The following is a 15,114-nucleotide window of genomic DNA, read 5'->3' as shown; positions in this document are numbered from 1 at the left end:
GCAATTAATCTTATTGATTGACCATAGTTCTTCCCCACCTTATACAGAGTTCCCATGTCTTTCCCCTCTTGGACCCATCTCACCTCGTGGTTTTACTCTATAAAAATCCCTGAGTCTTTGGCAACCTATTTGGGGGCCCTTTTGTCTCTCAAATAAAAGTTTTCTTTCTGCTGTTATATTCAGCTGTTAACATTCATTGTTCTTAAAATTCCTTCTTTGATTTTAGAGAACATGAACTCACACTGGACATCTAGTAGGCTTGGACTTTCATCCCCCTATATCACTTTCTCAGCCTCTGTGTCCCTTTTTGCTAGTAAGTTTCTGCCCTGACAGGTTGTTTGTTGTAAGGTGGGGTGGAATCCTGTGATGTAGCCCTCTGCTCCTGCTGTTGTGTCCAAGGTTGCTCAGTCCCAACTTTTACTCTTCTCCTGAGGAGGAGTACCAATTTCCCACTTGCTACTTTACAGAGTCTTCTGCTATACCATCCACCTCTGCTCTGGTATGTTGCTTTGTCAGATAAGGAGCTGTGGGATGCCTTTCTGCCCCTGTCCCTGGTACAGGAACAGCCCTGGGCTACACAGTCCCCTGATGCAAGGGTATTTAATTTCCACTCCTCTCTAGCTGCAAGTGCCAGGGAGGAGTTAGCTGTAGCATTTACTACACATTCCTGTGGTGTTTAATCTTGTCTGTAGATGTTCTAAGTAGCACTCTGTTGCATAAAAGGAAATGGGAAAAAAAGAAAAGAGAAGGAAAAAAAAGAAAAGAAAAAGATAAAGTGACCAGTGTTAGGGAGAGATCAGTTCACTTACTCCTGTGTATGCTGGTGAAATGTATTGCTGTAGCATCTTCTGTTTAGAGGAAGGCAAAAAGGCAGTGGATCTTATATGCCAAGTCTATCCTGTGTGGCTGATTTAACCATACTATTTTAGTATATCCAATTTTTTCTTCTTTTAAGCTTTCAAGTATAATGGGAATTTGCCTGAGATCCAGTGACCCACCAGCAGCTAAATGGGCATGCTGATCATTTTATTAAGTATTTTATCTGTGTATTGTTTCATCTATGTATCTCTTATTTCAAATTGATTTTTGTTTCAGGATGTATCTGTATATTCAGTATCTAAATATAAACAATTGAAATTAGTTTCTTCCAATTACGTGTATTTTTAGTTGAATTTTTGGAGTAGCTCTGAATGAGGCTCCTCCTCTGTTCAGCCATGTTGTCTCCCTTTAGGTCCTTTCTTATTAAATATATTTCTTATAAAATATTTTTGACAGGATATAAAATTAGCATTAAAAAATCAATAGCTTTCCTATATACTATTAATAAAATGACTGTAAAAGAATTTGGGGAAACAATTCCACTCATAATTGTTATTTTAAAAATATACCAAAACCTTCATTTGTAAGCATAGTTTCTAGAAATGCTTATAATCCAAAGCAACTGTATGTCAAAGTGAATTTCTCCATAAGAAATAATGAAAATCAAACAACCTTTTCCATAACAAAAATATTCATATAAAGTGATTATAATATTATAATTTAGTGCAAAATATAAAGAAAAATAAATTAACCAGCACTTGCTTTTGAAAATCTTTATGGCTTGTACGATGGAGACAAGACAGAGGAGGGTTATTATGCAAAACAAAACTCATTATCACTTACAAAATTACTGTTCTTGGTTCAATGTAACATTTTCCTTTTTTATAGCTTTAACAAGGAACCTACTCAGTGATACGTGATTTGACTTCCTTTCAAGGATTTTGTGGAAATGTGACATTGCATTGGCATTAAACAGACTCATTGCTTGCACTGCCACAGTCTTATTTTGCTGTTCTTTTTCTACAAAATTGTTTACTGTTTCCCACACTGCACACATCTCCATAATCTCATTTGAAATGATGCCTTCCTCTGGTTTTCTGTGCCCATCTAGAGAGATATCCTCCATAACCTCCTGCTTCTGGGAGAAAATCATCCCTAATCTACAGTAAGAGACAGAGAGAGAGAGAGACAGAGAGAGAGAGAGAGAGAGAGAGAGAGTTCTTGGCTCAGCTGTGATTATGTGACACTCAACTTCATGTACTACTCTTATTATAAAATATCATCCATTTGTCAAGTTAAAATTTATTAGAAGTGTTTACTTATCTTTCTGAATACTTGCAGAACAAGTTACTCACAATCTAAGGTTTTATTCTCCATAGGAAGAATCTGTTCAAAGAGGCAAAAACTTCTATAATAAAAATTACAGAACACTTGAGATGAAATTAAAGAGACTAGAAATCAGAAGGACCTCCCATGCTCGTGGGTTGGCAGAATTAATATTGTTAAAATGGTCATATTACTAAAAATGATCCCATACGCCGTGCAATTCTTAACAGAATTCCAAAAACATCTTCAAGGATCTAGAAAAAGCAATCTTAAAACTCATATCAGAACAAAAAAGATCAAGAATAGCCAGAGAAATATTTTTTAAAAATCTGTTAGAAGTGTCAGTCTTCGGGGCTGGGGATTTAGCTCAGCGGCATAAGCGCCTGCCTTGAAAGCAGGTGGTTATTTTATTACTCCTTAGTTCTTTTTTTTTTTTTTTTTTTTTTTTTTTTTGTCTTTTTCCTTTTTATCGGTACCGGAGATCGAACTCTTGACTGCCTGCTTCCAAGGCAGGCGCTTATGCCGCTGAGCTAAATCCCCAGCCCCTACTCCTTAGTTCTTATTACTTTTGGGGGACTTTGTATTCTTTGATACTGTGATTTGAGCAACTATTTCTAAGATGATAATATGTAATCTATTAACAGGTGATTTCTTACTGTTTTTTTTTTTTTGTAGTTCTGTATTACGTGTACCCTTACACCGCTTTGTTTTGTTTTGTGTTTTTCTCTTTTTCCTTTTAAATAAAATTTTTAAAAAAAGACTGTGTAAAGATGACAAATTCCCCAAATAAATCCACAGGTTGAATATAGACAAAAAAAAAAGAAAGAAAGCAGGCAGTTATGAGTTCAATCCCTGGTACCAATAAAAAAGAAAAAACCAAAAAAAAGAAGAAGAAGAAGTGTCAGTCTTCAAATTATACAACATTGCCAGAGTAATAAAAATAGCATGATACTGGCACCAAAAAAGACATGTAGACCAATGGAATAGATCACCAAAGCAAGGAATGGAGTTATACAGTGCATCCATCTGATTCTTTCTAAAGGGGCCAAAAACATGTTGGATAAAAACCTCTGTGACACAAGGTGCTAGAAAAATCTAGTATCTAAATACAAACATTTGAAACTAGATTCTTATCTCTGAGTGTATAGAATTAATTCAAAATGGGTCAAAAACTTAAGTACAAAACCCAAAACTTTGAAGTTGATGTATGAATACCCAGAAGAATCATTTGCGACCATAGGCACAAAAGTTGCATAAATAGGACTACAAAAGCACAAAAAAAATACCAAAATGAATATAAGAAATAAACTCTAGTTAAAAAGTTTCTGTACAGCAAGGAAAAAAAAACCAAGTGAAGCAATAGCCTACAAATGAGAGAAACTCTTTGCAACCTACTCTTTCAGCAGAGGATGAATACATAAACTAAAAAAAAAATTAGCACCAAAAATTCAAGTATCTCACTCAATAAATGGGGAAATGATTTGAATAGACATTTCTCAAAAGAAGATATACAAATGGTCACTAAGCATATAAAAAAATGTCTCTGTCATTAGTGTAATGCACACCAAAACTGCACTGAGATCCTGTTTCACCACGGTCAAGATGGCTATCATCAGGAACACAAAGCACTATAAGAGCTGGTGTTACAGTTAGTGTCTGAATGTCTCCACAAAGCCTCTTACAGATGAGGAGGCAGGCTTTTCAAAGGTAGGGAAATCTAGAGTTGTAATAGGTTCATTGTCGAGTCCTGGGATAAAGTATGTGAGTACCACAACCATCCTAGGGCAGGTAACTTGCATAAAGGGTGGCGGGGAAGGCTTGCACCTCATCTCACTTGTTGCTTTTGCTGTTTTCTGCCAACTTGAACTCTCGCCCCTCTGCCATATTCCACTCTGCCTTGGAGTCAGCTGATCATGGACTGAAACCTCTGCAAACCGTGAGCTAAATAAACCTGTCTCTCTTTAACTTTAGATGTACCAAGTATTTTGCCCAGCAATGAGAAAAGTATGGAAGACAGCTGACAAACATGCAAAGGAGAAAGGAACCCTTCAAATATGCTGGGAAGAATGTAAATTAGTACAGTTGTTATACAAAGCAGTATGGAGATTCCTCAGAAAAATACACACACAAAGGTGTGGTAGGATTATATATATATATATATATAATATTATATATATATATATATCACTTGGTGGAGTACACTCAAAGAAATTAGTCAGCACTCTTTAGAGATACCTAAGTGCTCACATTTATTATTGGGGCACAATTTGCAATAGCCAAGATGTACAGCTAGCTGAGATAGCAACAACAGATAAATGCACAAAGAAAATTTTGTGAATATATAGAATGGAGTATTATTCAGCCTTAAAGAAAAATGAAATCATGTCATTTGCAGGACAATGAATGGACCTGGAGATCAACATGTTAAAAACAAAACAATCCAGACTCAGAAACACAAGTATTGTATATTTGCTCTAATATGTTGAATCTAATAATATAGAATAAAAGAAAAGTGATTACTAAGTATTAGACAAATGGAAGGAAACAAAGAAGATGGGAGAGGGAAGGGTACAAGAGGAAAATGGGGGGTTAAAAGAGTTATAAATTATTAAGAGAGCGTGGTGTTGTCTATTTATTGATGTGAAAGGTTTCCACCACACTCTATTAAGTAAAACAGTAGGTTACAAAATAATATATATATATATATATATATATAATTTGCCAATCTCTAAAATTTTCATAAATACATTTTTGTATATAGATATCAAGAAATCATGTCAAGTGCTGGTCATTTCACACATATATGTATGTTGAAATAGCATGTTGTACACCTTAAATATATGACTTTATTTATCAAGTGTACTTAAAACATTGACTTCGTACCAAATGTTCTTGTTCTGTTGTTTTTCACTTGTGAAAGCCTTAGCTTGTCTTTTTGGATTGGAACTTGCAAGTAATTATCTTTTCCCATTCTGCAGTTATTCCACACAATCCATCTTCTTTCTGAAGCATATAACAAATACATGGTCCTTGGTACACAGAACAAAGGCAGTGCATTGCAGAGTACAAATAGCCTCCAGGGATAACACATGGTGTGAATCTATTCCACTATTAGCTAACCAGATAGCTGATCAAATTCATATACTTTCCAAATCATCTTCCTCTAATGTTATGTTTTTTCCTAATCGTTTTGGCTCTGTGGATATTCACCTGCTCTTACACTTTATCTCCAGTTATGCTGCTGTTTCTTTGGTAAACTCATCTTTGATACAAATGCTTCTTTGATGACTGCATCTTCTACCCTTGCTTTGTCTATTTGTATCTCACAGTTTCTGTTTTACTTATAATTTTCTCTTTCACTTTTGGATTCATGGTGTCTGCATTTTATCATATATAGAGATAACCATAAACCCCTCCTGATACATATATGCTACTATTTTCATAAAACTTGGAATTGTTTACCCTCTTTTTGAATCTAGACTGGACTTACAACTTACTTTGGCCAATAGCACATGGAAGAAATGACTTTGTCTGACCTCTGAAACTGCCCATATTATGTCTTAAAGTTTATGCTTTCACCATCATGGAGTCTAGCACGATGTCATGAAAGTCAGGTCAACTAGTAAATATGTAAAACTACCTGGAATAAAGACTCATCATAGCTCAGGTGGACAGCTATTCTGTCTATCTAACAACATACCTGCTCACCAGCCCTAAGCTCCCAGCCAAGAAATTTTATGAGTAAGCTCAGGTGACCAGATTTGAACATCACAACTGTCCATGTGAACCTAGCTATCCCACAGATCCGGGAAAAATAACAGAATAGTGTTTGAACCTACTTTGCTTCTTGTTGGTTTGTTATATAGTGTCAGTAACTGAAATTATGTAAATCAATGGAAATGCATAAATATTGATACATTGAAAACAAATTGTCAGCATCAGATTATTCCAACAAAACTTTAGCCCAACTAAGAGGTTGTTCCTAAGGGACACCATGGAGGAAACAAATAAATAATTTTTTAAATGATTTTGAGGCTCTAAAGAGAACATTTTATCCTTTAACAGTCTGCAATGCATTCCATATCCTATATCCAATATAGATATAGGTATTGACATAGAGTAGCAACAATTTTAGGTTTCTTATATATCACTGAGGGATTATAAGAACAGCAGTTTTTCATTATTATATGATTTGTTATGCCTTTATGATTATACTTCTTATGCCTCTTCAGCATACCTGCATGTGGCTTTTTTTGTTGATTCTAATGTGAGAAAACATGTTTTACACAAGACTAAGGGGTATTTTTATTTGATAAGTGTACAAAATAAACACATAAAAGCTGTGACATTCATTGTGTCTTTTCAAAGATCCTTTAGTATTTGTTTGATTTCTGGATGTGAATAGAGTCTAGGTAGAAAATGCTATGTAAAGGTTCTTACAAGAGATTACTGTACATAGTTAGTGAATTCATTCACTATTGTCAACTGTATAAATTTTTCATTCACTATTGTTAACTGTGCATAAATATTGTCAACTGTGTATAAATTTTTCTTACTACTAAAATTCAATGTGTACTATTATATTGTTATTCGTGTAACACAAGTGGCAAACGTTATATACTTATCTGGGTGAAAATTAGTAACAAGGTGTCTATCTCAAGGTGAGATGGACACCTTATTACTAATTACTAAGCTGCACTTTCTCTTTGTTTCATATAACTGCACCACTATCACAGAGTTGAGCATGCAGCTGACACTTTCTGTATTATAATGATCACTCTTAATCCCTCCTGGCAAATCTAGCCCATGGGCATAAGTGGATTAGGAAAAGAAAACCTAGTCTAAAATACTACAGGTTTTGGAGGGAGTATCTGACAGATAAAAGTGATTGATTTTTCCAATTTTTTTAGTATAGTTTTAAAAATTGGGCTTTGTAGTCTGTCAATAATCTGAATTTACAGATGCCTTGGGACTATATTTACATGGAAAAGAATAGATAGGAAAAGATTTCATTTTGCATTTTAATTTTACTGAATATTTTTTGACGTTTTGGGAAGCATCAGTTGGCAAAGGTGGTTATGTAATCAGTAGTGCTGAAGAAAAGCTCAGGGTTGCAATTAACATGTTATTGTACAAATCAAAGGAACAGTAAAAGACAATTTGTTCAATGTGTCACCAGGCCTGCATAATCAGTGTGCAGACAATGAGGAAAATGGAAGGTTGAGGTAGAAAAACAAGTAAGTTGAAACACTGATGTTTGCTTTCCTTCTAATTTAGCACTAGCCAGTGTATCTGTGTGACAGCTTTACGGTATGTGACAGGGATCAATGATGCATTGTTTCTTGTTTCAGTGAGTAATCTTTGAAAAAAATTTAAATAGCGTTCTAAATTGCATTTTAGTTAGTTTTCTAATTTTTGGTACTTTACATCTTTAGTGCATTTGGACTTTAGAGCTAAAAATAGCTTTTTCAAGCTAAAACTTCATTTTTAAATGTTTAGCAAATCTCTGGACACAAAATAAATACACATTCATCCATTACAATTTGTAAATTTGTCCACATGATAAATCTTGTATAATTTAGCTCTCCTTGATTAATGTTGAGTCTTTTAAAGATTCTGATTTACTTCATTGACTAGGTGTATGAGAAATAACTTAATGGAATGTCCTATTCTTAAGGAAACTAAGTAAAAGATGTACTACCATTTGATACACACAATCACTTTTCACATTCACTATTTTCCTTCCACCATATAATATTGAGCAAATGAATAAATCATGCTGTGAATTCCTTATGTTAGCTTCTGATACAGAGCAACACCAAATGGCATACTTGCCAAGTATAAGTAAATGTTTATGTAATACCAATATATAATTAGATGTTTGTTAATGTTACTTATTCATCATTTATTCAGTAAGTAGGTGTTGAACATCTACATTGTGCCACAACATCTTTCATTTTTAAACTTAAGATAGTATAAATTATTTTCATAGTTTTATATTTGGCATAGTTGTAACAAGAGGATCTCAAGCTAGACTGCTTTGTTTCAAAATCTACTACTGTCATTTACTAGATGTATACCATTGTATAAGTTACTTAACAACTATATTGAGATGTTTCATGACTTTGTTATAATAAGTAAATAAAATTATACATGATTATAACTTATTATATTGTTACATCATAACTTAAGAATAATAGCTGAGATAAAGTTTAACATTCACACACACATACACACACACACACACACACACACACACACATTCATTCATTTTATACTACCTTATTTCATCAAATGTAGTTCTCATCTTGGGAACTTCATATCGAATGGATGAGACAGATGTAGTTTGAATCCATATGGATTCTCCAGAGAAACAAAATCCATGAGGAAGTTAGAGAGGGAGAGAGACAATCTGAAGGTAGTCAGAAGGAGGCTGTAAGTAGAGTTAATTCTGTGTATAACTATGTCCAAGCTTCTTGTTATACTGCCATGTAGTATATACAACGTAATACAATGGGGACCATGCTGATGATCTGACTTTAATTTGATTACCTCTTTAAAGATATTATCTTCAAACATGACCACATTCTGAGACAAAGACAATTAGGACTTTAATCCATGAAGATTTCTGGGGTGACCTAATTCATTTCATATCACTATCATACCTCTGTAATATGAAATTTTGGGTAACAGTGGTCAGTAGAACATTGTGAGGAGACAAGAGGTAAGAACTCAGTCTTCTGGGTGGTGATACTGGTTGTGTTGATAGTGGCTGAAGGTTTTTACGTTTCATTGAAGGTGCTACCTTTTAAATGTTAAGGAAAATATTCATGTGGTGTAAGAAAAACCTTCTAAGTAGAGGGAATAGTGTGATCCCAGTCACTGCTGCACAAAAATGCTTCTACATCTCAGGGTTCTGCATGTGCCTCAGTGGAGATGGTGAGGAAGAGCGGGGATAAGTGGCCGAGGCTTGGGCCAGAGTGTTGAGGAGTTTTAAGGTCACACCTACAGTCTAGAATTGGTTCTGTGGGCAGTGGGGGTTACTGAAAGTTATTGATCAGGTTAGAATTAATCTTTATTAAGTTAATTTTACTTAGAAAAATTGCTGCAGTGGCAGCGTGGGGATTACATTTGGCAAGAGTAAGCCATGGTGCTTATTTTGTAAGAAAATAAGTTTACAGTTTTAAAACAATTTGTAGCTGTGGGTCTGAGGGAAAGAAACACAATTTAAAGGCATTTCTAAGGCAGAACTGGCAGGGTTTGGTTAGGGAGCTAAGAGAGATGGATAAATAAAAGAACATTCTGAATTTTCTGGCAAAATTGACATTTATGTTTGGGAGGTTGTAGTTAATTGTTTGTTGTGCATACTATTGTGCAGAACTTTGGATATACATTTTGGAATTTATGTAAATAAACACGAATTTAAGCACAACACATTACAAAGATACTGTCAAATATTTTACAAATATTCTCCCAAATTAAAGCAACAAAACACTAAAATGCAGTTGCTTTGGGGAGGAAGAATGGAATTTTGAAAGGATAATTACAGAAATCATGCAAATAAATAAAACAAGAGGAACTGTGCAATGAACCAATGAGGATGGTGTGCATGAACTAACTAGTATAATTACTCAACCCTTGACACCTGTGCTATGAATTAATTAGCATGATTACTCAACCTGCTCCATCCAAGGTCTAAACAAGAGCATAATAACAAGAATTTGGCATATTTAGTTTGACCCAGGTGAACATTATTGCCTGAGCTAAAGGGTAATAAACAATATACATATTTACTAATTCATCCCTAGAATGTGCTCCCATTTCAGGCTACACAAAATCATTGACTTTAAAAAATTTGTTGGTATTTAATATATTTAAAAGAAGAATACTATCAAATTTGTTGATATATATTAACATTATTTTGAAATTAATTAATTTAGGTACATCTCAAGAACTTTACATGTTTTAATTAATTTAATCTCACAGTAACCTAACAGAATAACTATTATAATTACCACAATTGTATAAGGAAAGACCTTGAGGCAGAGATAATAGATATCTTGCCATAGTCAAATCACCAGTAAGAGTAGAAACAGAATTTCAAACCCTATGCTTTAAAAATTACTGGTCTTCTAATCTTTGTGCTTTCTTTTGAGATTGTTTATTTCAGAGGGAAAAAGAGGAGCCTGAGTTGCAAAATGAACCTATTCTATAAACTTTTTCATGGTTTGGCTCCAAATTTCCCAGTGTCCAAACAATGCATAGTAAAGACCTCATGTTCAATAAATATTTGTTAAATGATACACTAATAACTACCCCTCAATCTGGCCTTTTATTTTCTAATAATGAATGACTAGATACTTTATACCAACTCTCACTCTAAAAGCAGCTGAAAATTATTGACAAGCCACAAATCAATCTTTAAAATATAAAACTAATAAGATAGTAAAAAAATGTTCAAAATTAAAGTGAAATCATAACCAAAAAAAGTAACTGACATGAAACCTTCTTTTGTCCTGAGATCTTATGCTGATATGAGGAAGCTAGAACTTTATTATTCATGACCTTATTATGTGAGAAGGATTGAAATTAAAGTCCACAACATGTGCAGTAATAGGATACAAATAGGAAACTTTCTCCAGAGTGTACTGCAGACCTAAATAACATGTCCTCAGGATAAAACTACACAATCTCTTGTGAAGTCCTGTAACATAACTTCATGTAGTCTTTATGGCCCTGGAATCCTAAATCAACTGTAATTTAATACAGTTGCTGACCATTTCACCCAGGCATCTCAAAGAAATGTATAATGTCTAGAGAAATAAACATTCATTCTAGGTTCAAAGGAGTCATAGAAATAATTTTCTATGAGTAGCCTCCTGGGTGTCTACTTAAGAGTCTTATTTAGGTTATACAACTCTAAGAATGCTGAGAAAATCAATATGTCTAGATCATTTAGGCATAGCTAAGAAGAATGAAAAGAACAGAGCATCTTAACAACCAGTCAAACAGATTCAGGGACTCAAAGAAGTAAGATACACAAGGCACATTAACAAAAAACCATTGTAACAGTGGGCAACAAAACTAACAAAGATATTTGATGTTGGATTTAACAAACACAAATTGTGTTCATTGTTACGTTTAAAGAATAAAGTATAAGGTTGAAATATCTTCAAAAATAAAATACAAGGCTGGAATTTCTCCAAGAACTAGGAAACTTTAAAAAGTAATATAAAATCAATTAGAATATATGGAAGTGGAAAAAGGAAAATAAGATCTTGTAGTGGAGTACATAGAACTAGAAATCATGATGAAAAACAGAAGAGTAGAGAAAAGACATCAAGTTTGGAATATGATAAGTATTAGTTTTTAAATCTAAGAAGAGGAAAGACTGGGTTGCTGTTTTATTTGCAGAAGTAATAAGGTAATAAGAGTTTTTCATAAATGATAAAAAAATTACAGATTTAGAAAAAAAATAAATGAAAATATTTTGGGGGTGAGTAGTGGGTATCAAACTCAGGACTTACACCACTGAGCTATATGCCTGACCAGAAAATATTCTTATGAGACTTGTGGGGTCCAGGTTATGCCTTAGAGCTCAGAAACTAAAAAATCTGAATTGAAAAGTGTAAGAAGAATAATTTTATTTTACCGACATGACCTCTCCCACAGGCTGACACAGGCCAGTAGCAAGAAAGACCCTATTGGCTTCAAATTCTCTCATGCAGCACAGAGCAAAGTTTGAATCTGACCTTTCTAAGCTTCTGGAGATCTATTCAAGAAGCTCATTTAGGTTGTCCCTCCCTCAGAATGCTGACAGAATCAATATGTCTGGATCATTTTGGCTATAGGTAAGAAGAATGAAAAGAGTGTAGCCTCTCATAACCAGCATATAGATATGCATATGCAGAACTTGCAACAGGCCTGCTCCCCTGTAAACCCAAACAATGAGCCTGTCTGCGGACCCTGCTAGCTGACACACCAAGAACATTTGGCTGGAGTGAAGAGATTTCCCACTGCAAGCAGGCAGGGAAACTGAGAAACATGACTGTTTTCAGAAGAGTAGACAAGACTACAAGGAACATGAAGAACTAGTGAAGCATGTCACTACCAAAGAGATCAAATAAAGCTGCAGAAATGGAGGCTAAAGAAATAGAAATCTGAAAGTTATTTGAAGAAGTCCAAATAGTCACCTTAGGTAATTTTAGTCAGTTATAAGAGAATATTGTAGAAAACTAAACAGACTGTCCTGCTGCCTGCCACCCTCAGACCTTCCTTGTGCTGGGTGCACTTCTGCTGTGCACCACACACCAGACCAGACTGCCATGTGCTGCCAGCCCACTGCCCTTGGAGACCCTCCCCATCTCCTGCACAAAGTACTGCTGTTGATGTTCGACTCCCACTCTCCCTCCCAGAACATTGAACTGCAGTGGATTAGCCATAGTGGGTTGATAGGAGACTCAGTGACCCCTCACACAAACAGAAGACCAGTAAGATGTGTTTATCCCTAAAACAGAGATCCTCAGAGATTAAATAGTAGAAGTAGTGAAACTCCTTCCAGCTGTAAGACCTTGGAGAGCTGGGCAAGAGTATAGGTGACTCCTTCCTCCACAAAGAGAACATCAGGCAGGTTGAGGAGAGTGCCAATAAGGGCTCCCCTAAACTGGAGAAAATTAAAAGGGCTTATGAGACACTTAGTGGCACAGCAGGGTCTCAGTGAAGACAAACACAATAGACAGGGAGATATGGTGACCTATAATAACCTGAAGACAGTAACAGCAGGAATTAAAGGTTGACTTACATCAATACCCCTAGGCTAGTCAGCCCAGAAAGAATATAGGGCTCACCCAAAAGGACCCACAGGAGCAATTCAGCTGACTGGCCCACCTCTTCAGGGTGGTACTAAATAGTCAGACAAATATCAACCACACACTAAGATACACACTACCAACCGTTGTGACTATTGAGATTGAAAAACCAAATATTAGCCCAAAAGGTGAAAATGCAAAATGCAATCTCATATGTCTAATCCATCAGGAGCAAGAACAGGGGACAGTGAAACAGAGGACATTAAAAGTCATACACCAGAAATATCTGAAAAGATAGTAAATGAAATAAATCTGTGAGTCTAAAGAGGAAATCAAATTAGAAATAATTTCTCATATAGAGACAGAAATAACAACCATAGTAAATGAGTTGCCCAGCATAGCTAGAGAACCAATAGATTTTTAAAAAATACAGGAGCATGGGAAATTAATTGAAACCTTAAATGAAAAATATAGAAAACAAGCAAAATCTATGAAACAAATTCAAAGAGATATCTAAGAAACAGAAATTCTATTGAAAGCTGGCAAAATTGTTTAAATAAAGGGTAGAATTTCAGACCTTGAGAACAGGATTGCAGTTAGCAATCATGAAATGGTAGAACTTTTGAAAACAACAAAGCAGCATGAAATGACAATTGAGCAGCTTCAAAATGATGCCACGAGAAACAAAATAAAACTAATAGGCATCAATGAAAATGCAAGAGTCAACACAAATGAGATCCATAAATTATTCACAGAAGCAATAGCAAAAAATTTCCCAAACATGGGGGAAAATTACGATATACAGAGATAAGTGAGGCATATAAAATGCCAAAGTCACAACCAACACAGATCTTCACCTAGACATATGATAATTAAGATCCCAGACATACAGCATAAAAACAAAATACTAAAGCTGTTAGAGAAGAGACACAACTCATCTATCAAGGAAAACCCATTAGAATCATGGCAGACTTTTCAGTTCACACCTTCAAGTTAAGTTGAGCTTGGAATGAAGTATTTCAAGCCCTAAAACAAAACAACTTTAATCCCAGATTGATGTATCCAGGAAAACTGTCTTTCACATTTAATGGAGAACAAGATACTTCCATAACAAAGAACAACTGAAGAAATTCATGTTCACAAAACCAATCCTAGAAAGAGTACTGAAAAGCATACTCGATAGAGATAAAAATGATCACAACCTCCAGAACAACAACAGAAAGAAGCCACCAGGCAAGGCAAAAAATTAAACAAGGGGGAAAAGCAGAAAGTAAACAACTGGAACATAACATGGCAAAGTTGAGTAGTATATTTCAGCTAGATCTATAAATGTAAATGGCCTCAATTCACCTATCAAAAGAAATAAGTTGACAGAATGGATCAACAAGCAGAATCACACAATATGCTGTATACAAAAAACACATCTGACTCAAAAGGAAAGTCATAGATTAAAAGTCAAAGGATGGAAAACAGTATTCCATACAACAGGAACCCAGAAAAAATCAGGAGTAGCTATTTTGTATACAGACAAAGTGTACTTCAAACCTAAAATGGTTAAAAGACATAAATAAGGGCACTATATACTTGTCAGTGGAAAACTTCAAGAAGAAGAACTAACAATTATAGATATATATGCAGCAAATACAAGAGCACTCAACTATATAAGACAAATACTAATGGATGTGAAAAACCTAGTACACAAGAACAATTGTAATAGAGGACCTTAACACCTCACTGTCACAGAGAGATAGATCAACTTGACAAAAAGTCAGCAAAGAAATAACAGATCTGAATCACTCCTGTGAGCAAATGGACTTAATGGATGGTTATAGAGTGTTCCACCTAACCATATCAGAATAGACATTCTTCTCAATTGCACATGAGACAATCTCCAAAATAGACCATATATTAACCCATAAAACACTCTTAAGCAAATGCAAAGGGATTGAAGTTATCCCATGCATAATATATGACCATAGCACAATGAAATTGGAAATCAATGATAAAAAAAATTGCAAATCTGGATTCATATATGTAAATTAAATAACAATCTCCTGAACAACCAGTGGGTTACAGGTGAAATTAAAGAAGAAATAAAAGAATACCCACAGTTCAGTGAAAATGCAGGTACAACATACCGTAACCAGTGGGATGCAATGAA

The sequence above is a fragment of the Cavia porcellus genome, unplaced genomic scaffold (assembly GCF_034190915.1).
Source record: "Cavia porcellus strain 051 isolate PalLab524CR breed Dunkin Hartley unplaced genomic scaffold, mCavPor4.1 scaffold_10, whole genome shotgun sequence".
NCBI lineage: Eukaryota > Metazoa > Chordata > Mammalia > Rodentia > Caviidae > Cavia > Cavia porcellus.
This window is presented reverse-complemented; position numbering follows the sequence as displayed.